Genomic DNA, 18001 nt, shown 5'->3' with positions numbered 1-18001 from the left:
GTGATGGCACACTGTCGTATTTCACCCAGTAGATACGGGAGTTTATCAAAATTGGGTTTGTTTTCGAATTCTTTGTGGATCTGTGTAATCTGAGTGAAATATGTGTTTCTAATATGGTCATACATTTGATAGGTTAGGAAGTGCAGCTCAGTTTCCACCTCATTTTGTGGGCAGTGTGCACATAGCCTGTCTCCTCTTGAGAGCCAGGTCTGCCTACGGCGGACCTGTGTCATGACGTTGGTATCATTAATGTGACGACTGCTATTCATCGAATAATTAACTATGTTCATAATTACGTGATCAAATTAATCAGGAAACCATTAACTCAGTAACCTGGGGCACCATGGGAAAAGTTTGCTTAATGAGTTACTGTTTCCCAAATTAACTCAAAGGATATCAGAATATCGATTTCATAGCAGTCACTAATTAATACATTTCCTGATCAGTCTCATTCTGAACATTGCATAATTCGAAATTTGTCAAACCCAGGTCTCACTAAATAATTCCGACCACACCAATTGAGTTGATTATTTATTTACTATCAAGATAAATTATATAATATAAGATACACATACACAAACAGTCTAGGTTATTGGTTAGAACTTATAAAATGGTAACAGGTCCCTAACGGACCAACACGTGTTACACAAGATGGAGATTTAACCTTTTCACACGTACCAACACATGGGTGTGATCATTCTACAGTGGTCCCTGTAGCATACGATCAAACCGGTGTGATTAGAACGCTTATTGAGAACACTTATTTAGAATGGCCAGTATCGATTGATGCAACAAAATGCATTTGAGCTGGCCAAACTGTTTTTTCAGAAACATTTAGCGTAAACACAGGCCATACAAAGTTATGTCCAGAATGTGAGCAGTTTATTTTTGGATGCACTGTTCAGACATACACAGTAGTATCTACAGCATAACACTCATCCAAACCGGTAAATGTTGGGTTCATTTGTCCTTGCGCTAATTGAGGAAAAGATTGACGTAACACAAACGGTTATATTTGTGTAACTCTCGGTTGACAGAAACTACAATATGAATTAGCTAATAGCAATTACTATTTATAATTAATCACATCATGGGTGAGCTCATAATTGATCGAAATAATTGAGTAAAACACTCTCTAGTATTTGAAAGTAATCCTACGATGGGTAGTTTCCACGCGCTGCCATGCTTGTTTTCTCTCACAGAAACCAAAGATAATGAGAGATGACAAGATGAGTTTGGTCTGTTTATAGTATGCATGTTGAAGTATGCATCTACCATCATTCACATCCCACCATTCACTTCCGTAAGTTCTCAAAAAAATGAGTGAACCCTTACTCACACACATAATATGTGCCCATTACAATCTATACATTAATTGGAATGCATGATTTGTGACTGGCACTTGAAAACATGTGAATAAAACAGTAAATATATAAATAATTACCACACAAAACATTTTCTGATAGTGATTTATCGATACAAGTGGCGCGTGCCGGCAGTCAATCACGTAATCTTTCACTGTTGTTTATGTAGGTAGCTAGTAAGCTAAGCTGTAACATTAGCAATGTCTTTCAAAAGGAGACAACTCATAAATTCTGGATATTTTTTTCAATTTCTGACAATAAGTTTGAGTATGAAAGTCAGGAAGCAGATTCTGACAGTGACAGTGACAAGATGCCCCCCCAACCTTGTAGCCATTGAGAACCCTGAATCTGAGGATCCCTTGTCCACTGATGAAGTCCCAGTTCCCTTTGAAGATGCTGGTGGTGATGGAGGCAGACAGACAGTGGATGAAGTACAGGAGTTATGTGGTAGCTGGAAGTCTGACAGCCATTTCACCCCTCCTGGCCCTGCTGTCTGCTTTAATGAGTCCCAGTCTGGAGTGCAACGCCCCTTGCCATTTCCATCTGAGGCAAAGTGCTTCAAGATGTTTCTGACAGAGGAGCTGGTGGTAGACAGAGTAGAGACCGATCGGGGGGGGGGGGAACTTGCTAAATGGGTGATAACTACAATTAGTGAAAATGTATACCTTCTTGGTGACAGTCGTTCTCATGATAGTAAAGCATAACTCCCTAGGAGAATACTGGAGCACAGATCCTATTTTTGCATCTCCCTTCTTTGCCACCCTCTTTTCCCAAGACCGCTTCCTAGTTCTGCTGCGATGTCACACACTTTGTATGTGGACAATTGGTACAGCAGTCCCACACTCTTCCAGCATCTGCTCTCCAACAGCACAGTGGCCTGTTGCGCAGTCAGGTCGAACAGGAAGTGGATGCCGGCATTTGGATGCAGGAAGATGCAGAGAGGGGAGGTGGAGTTCAAGGAGAACGGTCAACAGCTGGCAGTAATGTGGCATGACAAACGAGACGTCCATGTCCTCTCCACTGTCCATACAGCAACCATGTCGGCCACAGGGAAGGTGGAGCACCTGACGGGAGAGAGAAAAATGTAATGTAAATGTAATTATGTAATGTATTGATTGTTGCGGCCTTCTTTGCCAGGTCTCCCTTGAGAAAGAGTCTCTGGGTCTCAATGGAATTTTCCTGATTAAATAAAGGTTTTAATTTTTTTATAAAACCAGTCTGTGTGGTTGACACCCTCAAAATGGGGGCAGTGGATAAGGCGGGTATGATGAACAGCTTTGTGGAATGCACTCGGAAAATATTTTTCCATCTGATCGACACTGCTGCCTTCAATGGCCACATAGGTTACTGCCAACTAACAGGTGAGATGATTACTAAACAAGGTTTTTTTTTGTAATTGGACATACAGTTCACATACAAAACACATACAGTTCCAATATGCAATTATAGTGACAATATCTCACCCACCTACCCACTGCATCATCATCCTCTCCCTTCCCTCATAGGTAAAGTAATGACCTCCCAAAAGTACAGAGAGAACCTCATGAGAGAGCTGCTGGAGGAGAACCACACCCCTCGGCGCCCATCCACTGGGGGTTGTCCTGCTGCGGACAATCCCCTACGCTTCACTGCATAGCATTTTCCCTTCAAAGTCCCCCAAACTGCTGCTCAAGGTAGTCGCACACGGAGGCACTGCAACGTCTGCCTGTCTGGCACCAGAAGTAAGCAGAGGAAGTTGACAAAATACATGTGTTTAGCTTGTGATACACCTCTATGTATTTCACCATGCTTGGGGAGTATCATATGCTCAAGCACTATTGAGCACATCTGAGGCAATCAATGACTGACTGACCTGACAGGTGACTTGACAGGTGACCTGCCATGATACTATTTCTTTAGAGGTGAGGGTAGAAATGCAGTTGTAGTTCAGTCTTTCCTTGAACATAAAATATGTTTTTTTTCCCCCTCAAGTAAAACATGTTTTTGTTGTTGTTGTTGAACCAACCTCCACCAATCCTGCAATAAAAATAGATGGCTATTACATATTGGCCTGTGTGTTTTCTTGCTATGTTTCCATCCAGGTAGACTGCTAAGGAGTGTACTGTTTGTGGTTTCTGAAAGTACAGAATAAAGAGGAATTATTCACTAGAACACAATATAAGGATATAGCAATAAAACAATACTACAAAGAAGTAACATAATAAACACTGCTATAAAAAGTAGTATATTGCATCGACAAAAATCACAAGTTTGAGTTCTAACAGTAAGAAACAGTAACTGTTGAGCTTCACAAGGGGGCAAGGCAGGGCAGAACAGAGCTGTGCTAATAGGCCAACTGAAAACAAATCATGGTCATATATATTTAATCATTATTAAACTAGGCAAGTCATTTAACAACAAATTATTATTTACAATGACTGCCTACACCAGCCAAACTCAGAAGACGCTAGGCCAATTGTGCGCCGTCCCATGGGACTCCCAATCACAGCCTGGATTCGAACCAGGGTTTCTGTAGTGACTCCTCTAGCACTGAGATGCAGTGCCGTAGACCGCTGCACCACCTGGGAGTCATAAGGCCAGGGTCGCTTCAAAATACAACACAAGCTAATACTTCTCTGATGCAATTAGCATTGTTTTACAGAGCTAATAGAAGAACGTAGCTAGCTACATAAGCACGTTTGAATATAACATCATAAAGGTTATGAAATGAGTAACATTACCTCGCGTATCCGTGGTTATAAGGAAAATACACAAATATATTATGCTCCATACATGCAGTAAGCTACAGTTGAAACGACATACATAAACTATTATAACGTAATAAGGCACTTACTTTGATAGAAAGGCACACATTTCCAAAGTTATTATTATTAATGAAAACAACAACGACTGCGATGTGGGCAACAGATGGAAAATGTGAACACGTGTGTGCAGATCCTGTTCTGACTGAAGATGTGCAAATGTCTGCAGACTTGAACTGCACAAACAATTGGGAAGTTCTTGGGATTTTTGTCCGGGTCAGAAATGTAAAAAAAACACTTCCTTTTATGGTCAAAGAATCTTCCATGAAAGATAAACAAATGAACAATGAAAGTTAAATCAGGGTCCATATCATTTGGTTCAAAATAAAACATAATATCAGTCTTTCAAATTAACATTAATAGTTGTTTCTATTAAAATAAAATCTTCTAACTCACACCAAAATCTTCTGACATAAGAGCAGTCCCAAAATAAATGGTCAAGAGTCTCTGGGTCACAATCACAAAATACACCTTTGTTATCAATAGCTATTTTAAATCTGTGTATAATAAAGGTCTTTACAGGGTAGATTCTATGAATGAGTTTGTATGATACTCCTTTCACCTTATTAGATATACAATTATTTACCAGATAACAACAAAACTTTGTTCCAGTTCACTTGTCCTAGGGCTGCATTCCAGTTCACTTGTCCTAGGGCTGCATTCCAGTTTCACTTGTCCTAGGGCTGCATTCCAGTTCACTTGTCCTAGGGCTGCATTCCAGTTCACTTGTCCTAGGGCTGCATTCCAGTTCACTTGTCCTAGGGCTGCATTCCAGTTCACTTGTCCTAGGGCTGCATTCCAGTGTACTTGTCCGCTTTTCTTAAATAATGAGGTTTATTCCTCCATATGAAGTTAAATAATTTACTATCAACCATTTTAGTTACTAACAGAGGAACTTCCAAGGCAAGAGAGGTATAAACTAATCTGGACAGACCTTCAGATTGTGATAAAAGTACACAGGAGTTAAATCTCTTTCTAGTATTATCTACAATAGGAGAGAAATTTAAGTTGGCCCTTTCTTTCTGATCTTTGCTAACTGTAATACCAAGATATGTGATCACATATTTTACAGGGATATTACATGTTGAGTTTAAGTCACATCTTTTCAACGCAAATAATTCACATTTCCTAATATTCAGAGATAAACCTGATACATGTGTAGCATTAATACACTCAATAGGTTTCTTGACTTCATTATGATCTTTCAAAAAAATGGTGGTGTCGTCAGCCAATTGTGAACATTTTATCTCTTTGTCTTGTATCTGAATACCCCTAAAACTATCCTTATTTATATGAAGTGCCATAACTTGTGTGACCAATAAAAATAAGAAAGGAGAAATTGGGCATCCTTGTTTAATTCCATGTCTAATGTCGAATCTTTGTGAAGTTCCATGGGATAATTTAACAGAGCTGTTACTATTATTGTAAAGTGTCGTGGACTGACCCGACGTTCTGCGTCAAGGCCGATGTCCAGTGGGTCTGTTTGGGGGTCGACCCTGTGGTTAGGGAGCGGGACGATCCGGACGGTTATGGTGAAATGCCTGAATCCTCTCTGGATCGAGGATGGCTTGGTCGGGGACCCAGGACCGGTCGTCAAGCCCATAACCTTCCAGTCCACTAGGTAGTGAATGTGACCTCTCAGTCGTTTGGAATCAAGGATGGCCCGTATGGCGTAAACAGGTTCCCCTCCAATGTCTAACGGCGTCTGTCGGCAAAGCGTTTCTGGGTATTAGAGGCTTCCTGCAGATGCCGGTGAGTGGTCTCCCATACCCAATCACTACGCCAAAACCAGTCGTAGACAGCTGACCAAGTACCAGGCTCCGTCTCCCAGGGAAACATGTGGGGTTGGTAAGGTGAAGGAATGAGTGCATGAGTGAGTTCTGAGCATATTCGGCCCAGGCCATATATTGACTCCAGTCGTGTGGAGAGGCAGAACATTGTTGGTGGTGGTACTTCCCTATTTCTTGGTTCAAGCGTTCCGTCTGCCCATTGATCTGGGGGTGGTACCCGAAGCATGTATTTTGAAGCTACCCTGGCCTTATGACTCCCAAGTGGCGCTGCTGTCTAAGTCACAGCGTCTCAGTGCTACAGACACCCAGGCTCAAATCTAGATTGAGTTTCTATCAAAGTAATTGCCTTATTATGTTATAATAGTTTCTGTATGTTGTGTTATACAGTTTTTACTGTAGCTCACCCTGTATGGAGCATAATATATTTGTGTATATTCCTTATAACCTCGGACACGCGAGGTAACGTTACTCATTTCATAACATTTATGGTGTTATATTCAATCGTGCTTATGTAGCTAGCTACATTCTTCTATTAGCTCTGTAAAACAATGCTAATTGTGTCAGAAGTATTGGCTTGTTGTAATTTGAAGCTACCCTGGGAAAATATCTTCTTGTACCACTTTGGTCGTTTTCTGAGTGCATTCCACAAAGCTGTTTATCATGTCTGCCTTATCCACTGCCCCCATGTTGAGGTTTTAGTCAAGCACGCAGTCTGGTTCGAATTTTCTCTCTCCTGTCAGGTGGGCCACCTTCCCTGTGGCCGACATGGTTGCTGTATGGACAGTGGAGAGGACATGGATGTCTCGTTTGTCATGCCATTTTACTGCCAACTGTTGACATTTATTATTTTGTATAACTCCTCTGTCACTGTCAGAATCTGATTCCGTACTTTTATACTCAGACTCATTGTCAGAATTGTAAAAAATATCCAGAATTTCCACGTTTGTGAGGTGTCTCTTTTTTGAAAGACATTGATAATGCTACAGCTTAGCTCACTAGCTACATACATAAACAACAACACTGAATGGCTCAGAGTGGGAGTGAGAGGTTATGTGATTGACTGCCGGCACGCGTCATTTGTATCAATAAATCACTATCAGAAAATGTTTTGTGTGGTAATTATTTATATATTTACTGTTTCGTTCACGTTTTCAAGTAACGGTGATAAATCATGCATTCCGATTTTTGCATAGATTATAATGGGCACATATTATGTGTGTAAAATACTTTTGAAGGTTGTTCTGATTATGATGAGCTAAGCTAATTCCAGCTGTGTGTGGAGCCATGTTTGTTGACATACAATGCATTCTGGATTTCACGTAATCGTCTGTCTGACCAAAGATGCTATAACAAAATGAGATGAGTAAGGGTTCACTCCTTTTTTGAGAACTTCAGGAACTGAATGGCGGGATGTGAACGATGGTAGACGACCACCCCTTCAAAATGCATACTATAAAACAGACCAAGCTCATCTTGTCTTCTTTTATTATCTTTGGTTTCTGTGAGGAAAAAAAGCATGGCAGCTGAAACTGACGCTGAAACTAATCGTCGGATTACTTTCATTTCTAGAAAGTATTTTACTCAATTATTTCAATCAATGGTGAGCTCACCCGTGATGTGATTAATTATAAATATGAATTGCTATTAGCTCATTCATATTGTAGTTTGTCAGCTGAGAGTTACACAAAAATGACCGCTTGTGTTGCGTCAATCTTTCCTCAGTTGGCTAGGACAAATGTAGCTTACATTTTTTCCGGTTTGGATGATTGTCTTATGCTATAGATACTTCTGTGAATGTCTGAACATTGCAACCAAAAATAAACTGCTTACATTCTGGACATAACTTTGTAAGGACTGTGTTTGTGTAAATAGTTTCTGAAAAAAGTGTGGCTAGCTCAAATGCTGATTGTTGCATCTTTCGAAACTGTCCGTTCTAAATAAGCCTTCTAAATAAGCGTTCTAATCACACGGGTGTGATCGTATGCTTCAGGGACCACTGTAGAACGATCACACCTGTGTGATGGTACGTGTGAAAGGTTTATAATACCTTCACCATGCTCAAAGGGATATTCAATGTCTGCTTTTTTTACCCATCTACCAATAGGTACCCTTCTTCTCTCTGGTCTTTGTAGAGGAATCTGTGTTTGAAGTCCACTGCTCAACTGAGGGACCTTACAGATAATTGTATGTGTGGGGAACAGAGATGAGGTATAAAAATAAATTACGGTAAACACTATTAATGCACACAGAGTCCATGCAACTTATTAAGCAAATGTATACTCTTGAACTTATTTTATGCTTGTCATTAGAAAGGGGTTGAATACTTATTGACTTAAGACATTTCAGCTTTTCATTTTTTATTAATTTGTAAACATTTCTAGAAACATCATTCCACTTTGATATTATGGGGTATTGTGTGCAGGGCAGAGACAAAATCTCAGTTTAATCAATTTTAAATTCAGGCTGTAACCCAAGAAAATGTGGAAAACGTTAAGGTATGTGAATACTTTCTGAAGGCACTGTATGTCAGATTTCAGTATGTGTGTATGCATGCCCATGTGTTTCACTTGTGTGTGTGTGTATTTCTTTTCATGTGTGTGTGACCAGGAAAAGGTTATATTATGGTTACTGCAGATGCTACTCTATGATCTGAGCCAATGACTATGAAGACATTACTTAACTTTGCCGACCCTCCGCTCTCTCACAAATATGAATGAATAAGGTGCATTCAACTTGCAGGCTGTCTGGGCAACTCTGACAACACACATTTTCTTGGGTTACAGCCTGAATTTAAAATGGATTAAGGTGGAAACTTATGGTATGAGTCCCAAATATTCATATAATGCAGTACTTTTAACCTGAGCCCTATAGGCCGGGGGCCTATGGTCAAAAGCAGCGCACTGTAGAGGGAAGGGTACCCTTTGGGACACAGGCATGAACTTGATGCAGAATGACAGTCTCTGCCACTCAACCACACAGCTCAATATGTCATCAACAACAGTAGGTGTTGTAATGGAAATAACCAGTTAAATCTTCTTGTTATGTATTTAGTTATTTGTTGCCCAAATACAAAGGGGGTTTAGGCAGTTTTTTAATTTTATTTTACCTTTATTTAACTAGGCAAGTCAGTTAAGAACAAATTCTTGTTTTCAATGACGGCCTAGGAACAGTGGGTTAACTGCCTGTTCAGGGGCAGAACGACAGATTGGTACCTTGTCAGCTCGAGGGTTTGAACTTGCAACCTTCTGGTAACTAGTCTAACGCTCTAACCACTAGACTACCCTGCCGCCCCAGTGTGGTTGTTGGGGTCATAGTTGAGACTATTAAGGAATCCTAGATTAGCACTCCTACTCTGAGACGCTTTATGAATATAGGCCCTGATATACATTTCAGTGTTAACAAATTCTAAATCAATGTCTAACTGTAGCCTAAGCGTAGAAATGTGATTTTTCTTATTTTGTGTGGTACTCAAAGCTTTAGTGATATATTTTTTGAGTGGTATATCTTTCAAACTTTTTAGATGGTCTCTCAACTAGAACTAGGGCAACTTTCCCAAAATTCCTATTTCCAGAAGTCCTAAACCTCATGGAAGAACACCTCTTCCCTATGTGAACTAAATAACTTCTATTAACAGTATACTGTATTTAAACTGATGCACAGTGGGGTCTGAAATTATTGGCACACTTGATGAAGAATAGCAGAAACGACTGTATTAAATAAATAATTCAAATACTGAGCTAAATTGTACGTAAAAAAACATTATTTTTTTTGTAGTATAAAATAATATAATAAAAATAAAAATTGCCATACAATTTAGCTCAGTATTTGAATTCTTTATTTTAAAAAGAAATGTTTGCTCATCTTTATCAAGAGCGAAAATAATTTCGGACCCCACTGTATATCCAAGATATCCTTGACTGAGCTGGGAATATGGGTTGATGTGGAGGAGAGCTTTGAAGACTTGTCTCTATTCTACATCCAATAACAAACACACAGGGCCACACACTGAGAGAGGGAGACACAGAGGGAGAGAGAGGCAGAGAGAGAGAGTGAGAATAAGCTAGCGAGAGAGAGAAACACACTCACACACACAGAGTTGGCCTTCTCGTAAGCCCATTGCCAGACATTCTGTCTGTCTGCAGCAGTGTGTGTCCCAGCTTTCATTAACAAACCAGCTCCTCTTATGTTCACTCGACCCACTGACAGGTCTGATCACTATCTGATTTGGCACAGTGGGTTACTTACCACAACTTGTACATTTGAAAGACGAACCAGGGGTTGGAACCAATATTATTTGTCAATTGTTTTGTTCTGAACAGAACCATAACTTTTTTCGTTCCATTCCAATGTTCTGGCCAGGAAAATAAAGTTCTGAACCGGTTTGAACCCCTAAAAAGTTACAATTTAGGTATTTTTTTCTGTTCCCTTTTTAACCTCTGAAATGTACATTTAGCTCGACATCAAATTACTTCACCAATGGATGAGCGGTCAAGTTATATACATGCATTGGACAGAAAAGTGTAGTGTAGGGTGCGACATGCGACTGAAATTTTGTGGCTGAGGAGAGAGCTGGGCATGAAGCGCTGGGCATCTTGTTGTTATGACATGCATTATCTGAATTAGGCCCGCAGAATTACACTTATGGAGGAGCGGCTTCTATGAAGGATCTTTGAATGTCTTTGAACTTCAGAGAGTTGGCTTAACTAAAGTTGGACCAGAGTTAGCCCTTGATCATGACTCTCAGTTCCATTACATTACACACAATGCCATCTAGTTTTCAAGAGCTACACCAGAGCTTGCTATCAAGCTAGCTAGCTAACAAGCTTGTGTGTGCAGAGCGGCACCAGAATTAAAATACATTTTTAAAAACCTTTTTGTGCTTATTAAATACAATGTGAAACGTGATAACTATGGTATCCTTGACTAGCATTGAAAAAGTTAATCCATTGTTCTCTAATAAAAAAATCTCTCCCTAACTTCTGGATCATGCCTGCAACGTCTGTAGCTACAGTAGACTATGCATGCTTCGGGGGAGGGGGATGGGCAGGTAGCCGACACGCACGGGCAAAGATTTTGAGCTGGCAGGCAGGCAGACACTGAAAGAAGTTTCTGAGTGACAGTGAGGGCTTTGCATAGGCGCTTTGTTGCATTTTTTTTGTGGGACTGTAAAAAAAAAAGCGGAATGTAAAATAACATTATTAACCGGTTCACATGGTTTTAAAATAACGGTTGTGTTCCGGAACACTATAGATCACTTTCGTTCTCACTTCTGGTCCTGTTCCTCAATTTTTCTTTGTTATTTTCCGATTTTCGGTTCTGTTCCCTGAACCAGTTCCAACACCTGAGACAAACTGACTTATTTTGATGTCAACTGTTGTTTATATGACTTAATATGCTCATTCATCACAGGATCCATAAAGTGTGTCTCAAATAGCACCTAACTCCCTACAGTGCATATATTTATAAAAACAGGACTTTATGGTACCATTTGAGATGCACAGTATAACTCTGTCATATTCTTATTCCAAGTGTTTAAACTAGCCCTACTTGGTTAGAGTAATCTGCTAATTCCCATGCTCCGATGCCAATACATTTTGTTGTTATTCGACATTCCTAAATCCGCTGGGTTAGCGTTAGCTATTCCCCAGACACAACAACAATACTGTCAATCTCAGTAAGGTTAGACAAACCATAGCCAAAGACAACAGACATTGGGCAGCACAGAAGGCTGTGGAAGGGGAATAGGGATTTAGGAAAAACGTTCCAAGACCAGGCTCAAGGACAATAAATAAAATGTGGTCAAAACATTCACTGACTGAGAAAGCTGGTAGTTTCCATCATTCTCTCCCGTTTCTCTCACAAATAACACCTTTTTCACTCAACCTCTCTCTCTCATTCTCTCTCAGCAATGTGGTTGCCTGGAATGCCATGAGTGATAAATATTCCAAACAAATGTTGAGAATCAGAAAGAATATTCCTAATGTTCTGAGCTTCCAACAGATCATACCTGTTCTGTGAGGTCTGCATGGGGGCCAAACTCTCTCTGCGTGTGTTGTGTGAGACGTTGTGTGTGCGTGAGTGAGTGTGTCATGACGGTTCAGTGGTTGTTACTGTAGGGTATTGTCCTGTCAAAGGCAGGTTCTCTGGGTTTGTAAAGAGCAGATGCCAGCTGGCATGATAGAACACTACTGTACTGTGACTTGGTTAGGATTGGAGTCTCTGTGTGTGTGTGTGTGTGTGTGTGTGTGTGTGTGTGTGTGTGTGTGTGTTTGTGACTTAGTTACTTTCTCTTGATCTGAGGAAGAACGGTAGCCTTGTGCAGCCTCTGAGCTGAACATACAGCATCTCAGCTGCTAGCTATAATTTTTGCAGTTACTTATGTTCTATATTCTTATAACTGTGACATCTTGTGAGTTATCACATGTCTAAGGGTGCCTTAAAACACCACTGTCTGTTCGAAGACTCTTAGCCTACACATTTTGTCTTGTCAACTCTTATAATATGGTCTTTTTTGGGACTTTTGAGGTGAGAAGACCACACAAACAGGTATGGGACCAGTGGGATCAGGCTATACTATAGATAGTACTACATGATGGCAGATAGGAGACTGTTGCACTGATACTGAGCTCAGGAGTCAAGCTGCTCACAGGGAGATCTCCCTCATTTGCTGGAATAACAACACACAGGTTTATGAGTCAGTAAAGCAGAAAACAGCATGTCAGAGCGCACAAACACACACACACAAACACACACATAAACACTCACACAAACACACACACACAAACACACACATAAACACTCACACAAACACACACACACGTACATACACAAACACACGCACACACACACTGAAGTGATGTGGTGTGTGTCTCAGTATTACTTTAGACAGACGTTTAGGTGAGCTCAGCCAAATACTAATAAAGTACACTCTGTTCAGGGATAGAAATATTACTTTTTAATAGAAACAGAGCTTTTTGAAAACATTTGTTATGGTCAGTTATTTAAAGAACTGGGTGACTAGAGCCAAGCAGTTCATTCGAAAAATAGGAAGACATAGAGCGCGAGGGAGGTAGAGTAAGAGAGGCAGAAAGGGAGAGCAGGACAGAAAGAAAGAGGCTGAGCAGAGGGAGAAAGAGGAAGAAAAGTAGACGGAGAGAGACCTTTTAGTCAGGGAACAAACCCCCTCTGTGAAGCAGCAAGCGCTTAGAAAACTGTAAGCACAACAGCAAAACTGACCTTTTAAAGAGGGATGGGGAGAACAGGAAGAGAGAGGGAGAAATAGAAGGGTTTGAGAGGTGGCCAAGAAAGATGGAAGGAGAAAGAAAGAGAGTGGCCTGTGAACATAAAAGCTGACCTTTTCTCCACAGGTGTAGTGCTGTAAGTTTACTCTTCTATCTTCTTTGAACTCATCCTCTGTTTCTTTGAACTAATTCACTGTTTCTTTGAACTCATCCAATGTTTCTTTAAGCCAGTGGATTTAAAAAAGCTACTGTATCTTTCATATCTTTATCTCTCAATATTAGCTGGCCTTGACAGATCTGTGCTGCACATACCAACTGACACCCCTCTGAAGGCTTAGACTATCACCTGAGTGATGCTGTTATTACACAATAAGATGAAAGTGAGACAGAATTCAGTTTGAGAGAGAGAGAAAGAGAGAGAAAGAGAGAAAGAGAGAGAGAGAGAGAGAGAAAGAGAGAGAGAGAGAGAGAGAGAGAGAGAGAGAGAGAGAGAGAGAGAGAAAGAGAGAGAGAAATAAACTACATTATGTGTGGGGTCATTGGACTCAGCCACCTGCTTGGAAGTCCCATTGTGTGGTTTGAGATCACCCCAATACACATCAGTGGACACAAATTTGACCCCAATAACTACCGGGGCATATACGTCAACAGCAACATTTGAAATATCTTCTGCATTATCATTAACATATGTGTATGTACAGCCAAAACACTGGCTCAGAAACGTGACGTGCGCAATACAGTGAGCAAAAGTATTGGGACACTGACACATTTTGTTGTTGTTTTGGCTTTGTTCTCCAGCAAATGTAGCAATGACTATGAGGTTAAAGTGCAGGCTGTCAACTTTAATTTTGGGGTATTTTAATCCATATACGGTGAACAGTTTAGGAATTACAGGACTTTTTTTACATACTGTAGGCCGCCCATTTTCGAAGACATAAAGTATTGGGACAAATTCACTTATACCGGATGCGTATTAAAATAGTAAAACGTTTAGTATTTGGTCCCATATTCATAGCACCCAACGACTACATCAAGATGGTGACTCAACGAAAATGGTTGTATGCATTTGCTGTTTGTTTTGGTTGTGTTTCAGGTTATGTTGTGCCCAATAGAAATGAATGGATATGACCATGGTTACAGATAATCCTGAATGTATCATGAATAATGATGAGTGAGAAAATGACAGAGGCATAAATATCATACCCCCCAAAACATACTAGCCTCCCCTGTTATTGTAATGGTGAGAGGCATATTTTGGGGGAACGATAATTGTGCGTCTGTAACTTTCTGACTTATCATTATTCATGATTCAGTCAAGATTACCCATAATCATGGTAGCACCCCCCCCCCCCTTAATGATTTAGATGCACTATTGTAAAGTGGCTGTTCCACTGGATGTCAGAAGGTGAATTCACCAATTTGTAAGTCGCTCTGGATAAGAGCGTCTGCTAAATGACCTAAATGTAAATGTAATCACTGTGGAAATGTATAGAAATACATTCTATTCTGAAACCTATTCTCAAACACAAAACATTATTTACCTTTCATTTCTATTGGGCACAAAATAATCTGAAACCCAACCAAAACAAACAGCAAATATATCAAACCAATTTGAAGAATCACAATCTATAGTCATTGCGTGAATATGGGACAAATATTTAGCTTTTTACTACTTTAATACACATACAGTGTAAGTGAATTTGTCCCAATAGTGTAGTTTTGGTCCCCTGGGGGGACTATGTACAAAAAGTGCTGTAATTTCTAAACGGTTCACCATATCTGGACAAATATTAAAGCTGACAATCTTTACTTTAACCTCATCGTCATTGTATCATTTCAAATCCAAAGTGCTGGAGTACATAGCCTAAACAACAAATAATTTGTCACTGTCCCAATAGTTTTGGAACGGGGGACATGTCACATCTCGTCACGTCTGTAGGATGACTCCTGTCGTGATTTGGTCTCAGATTGGAGCTGCTTTGACCGTGATCGTCCTAGTACTGGTGTGTGTCAAATCAAATCAAATCAAATGTTACATGCTTAGGGTCAATGCAGATAGTCTAGGTAGATATTTGGTTAACTATTTAGCAGTCTTATGGCTTGGGAGTAGCCCTGTTGGTCCAGACATGGTGCATCAATACTGCTTGCCAAGCTCCCTGCCATCCAGGTGGAGTCTTTGACAAATTGTAGGGCCTTCCTCTGACACCGCCTGGTATAGAGGTCCTGGATGACAGGGAGCTCAGCCCCAATGAAGCACTAGGCTGTACGCAGTACCCTCTGCAGCCTCTTGCAGTCAGATGCCAAGCAGTTGCCATGATGCAGCCAGTCAAGATGCTCTCAATGGTGCAGCTGTAGAACTTTGAGGATCTGAGGGCCCATAACAAATCTTTTCAGCCTCCTCAGGGGGAAGACACGTTGTCGTACCTTCTTCACGACTGTGTTGGTTTGTGTGGACCATGTTAATTCCTTAGTGATGTGGACACCGATGAACCTGAAGCTCTCGACCTGCTCCACTACAGCCCCTCGATATGGATTGGGGCATGCTCGGCCCACCGTTTTTTATAGTCCACAATCAGCTCCGTTGTCTTGCTGATGTTGAGGGAGAGGTTGTTGTCCTGGCACCACACTACCAGGTTACTGACCTCCTCCCTATAGGTAGTCTCATTGCCATCGGTGATCAGGCCTACCACCGTCGTGTCATCAGCAAACTTAATGAGGGTGTTGGATTCGTGCACGGCCATTTAGTTGTGGGTGAACAGGGAAGGGCCCCCGTGTTGAGGGTCAGCATGGCGGAAATATTGTTTCCTACCTAGGATCCAGTTGCAGAGGGAGGTGATCAGTCACAGGGTCCTGAGCTTACTGATGAGTTTGAAGGTCACTATGTGGTTGAACGTTGAGCTGTAGTCAATGAACAGCATTCTCACATAGGTGATCCTCTTGTCCAGATGAGTGAGGGCAGTGTGCAGTGCAATAGACATTGCATCATCTGTGGATCTGTTGGGGCGTTATGTGAATTGGAGTGGGTCCAGGGTGTCTGGGATGATGGTGTTGATGTGAGCCATGACCAGCCTTTTAAAGCATTTCATGGCTACAGATGAGTGAGTGCTACGGGCAACAGTCATTTAGACAGGTTACCTTGACGTTCTTGGGCACAGGAACTATGGTGATCTGATTGAAAACAAATGTCAGTGAAGACACTTACCAGCTGGTATGTGTGTGTAACAAGTCAGTTCAGGGCTCTCCCACGCAAGGTAATGGTCCTGATATCCTGTCCTGTCCCAAAGCCTGATCCAACACTATCTATCTACCTGTCAGCACCATCTTACAAAGTCCACATAAAAGATGAGCAGCTGAGTGCTGAGCAGTTACCCTAGTTGAACTCTTGGAAAGACAGCTACAAGATAAAAATCAACAAATGAAAGCAAGTAGTTACTGTAGGTACAAGGTCACGGAAACAGGAAACAGGACAACGGCAAGTCAATGACCACCGTTGTTTTTATCATTAGATTTATACAAGTAAAGGTTGGGAGTAGTAAAGGGAAAAGCATTTACTTTCATTTGACAAGGGAGAAATGTGAGATATGGAGAGGGAGAAAGAAAGAGAGAGGGGATAAGGAGAACATTTGAGGGGAAGAAAAAGACACAGACGGAGGTTTGAGAGAGAGAGAAAGAGGGAATGGAGAAAAAGAGTTAGAGGAAGAGAGACATAGAGAAAAGGAAAGAGAAGGAGAGACATTTTGAAAATAAAGGGATGTTGAGAGGGAGAGAAACAGAGGCAAAAAAACGAGGGAAAGAAAGTGAGAAGTTGCGAGAGCGAAACAGATAAAGAGAAAAAAAGAGAGATTAAGAAGGAGATAAATAGAGGGAAATAAAAAGAGAGACATCTCAGCTCTTACCTCAGATGAACTGGTGTCCATAGTGTTTACTGGGACTGAGGGACAACATGGACTCTGTTGCTAAACAACTGAAGGCTGAGGCTATTCCCATGGACCAAGCATAGCTAGGACACACACATATACACACACACACAAAGACCAGCACACACACAAAAACATGTACACACACAGCCTGCCACAATAAATCAATCTTTGAAGAAATAACATTATTTTTTTTTTCAGTTACTGTTCAAACTTTCAAGGCTCACTTCAATAATAATAATCTTGGTGAAAATTAAATACATAACTCTGACTGATAAATACTAAATAGGATTATGCAAATACATAAATAGGATACTCTAAATACATAAACAGTATTAAGTTAAGTTCCAAGATCCTCTTTTTCTCATTGCAGCAGACGTGAGTCGTGTTAACTCTTTGGAGATCCCTGTTGTAGACTACCTCATACAAGGAAGAAATGATTTCAGCCTGGGTCGTATTCATGAGAGCAAAATAGTTTGCATCGGAAAATGAAAACAAGTGTTTCTAGGGTAGTCCCTCCCTGTTTGTCTGTTTTCTTCTGTTTGGTGCCTAAGGAACACAAGCCAGAGTACCTGACTGTTTCTTTATTTAACACCATGCTACACTGTTGCATTGCCAACAACAGTAAGACAATGACAAGTTGACTGAAGCAGAAACAGAACCCAGCTTACTCAACATTACAAAACATCTGGTCCGTGTTCATTGGGGCAAGCAAAGGAAAACATAAAAAAATGTTTTGCAACGAAAAATGTATTACAGTGCCTTGCGTAAGTATTCGGCCCCCTTGAACTATGCGACCTTTTGCCACATTTCAGGCTTCAAACATAAAGATATAAAACTGTATTTTTTGTGAAGAATCAACAACAAGTGGGACACAATCATGAAGTG

At 40.7% G+C, this 18001-nt stretch overlaps 1 long non-coding RNA gene across 1 annotated transcript; it reads right to left on the bottom strand.

Annotated features, from left to right (window-relative positions):
* Nucleotides 1–518: 518 nt before the first annotated feature.
* On the bottom strand, nt 519–17906 carry LOC135512176 (uncharacterized). The gene is made up of 2 exons (XR_010451381.1): nt 17093–17906; nt 519–2428 (listed from the first exon to the last, which is right to left on the bottom strand). It is a non-coding gene; the product is annotated as an uncharacterized LOC135512176 (long non-coding RNA).
* Nucleotides 17907–18001: the final 95 nt, after the last annotated feature.

This window comes from Oncorhynchus masou, chromosome 24 (genome assembly GCF_036934945.1).
Source record: "Oncorhynchus masou masou isolate Uvic2021 chromosome 24, UVic_Omas_1.1, whole genome shotgun sequence".
Lineage (NCBI taxonomy): Eukaryota > Metazoa > Chordata > Actinopteri > Salmoniformes > Salmonidae > Oncorhynchus > Oncorhynchus masou.
This window is presented reverse-complemented; position numbering and strand designations above follow the sequence as displayed.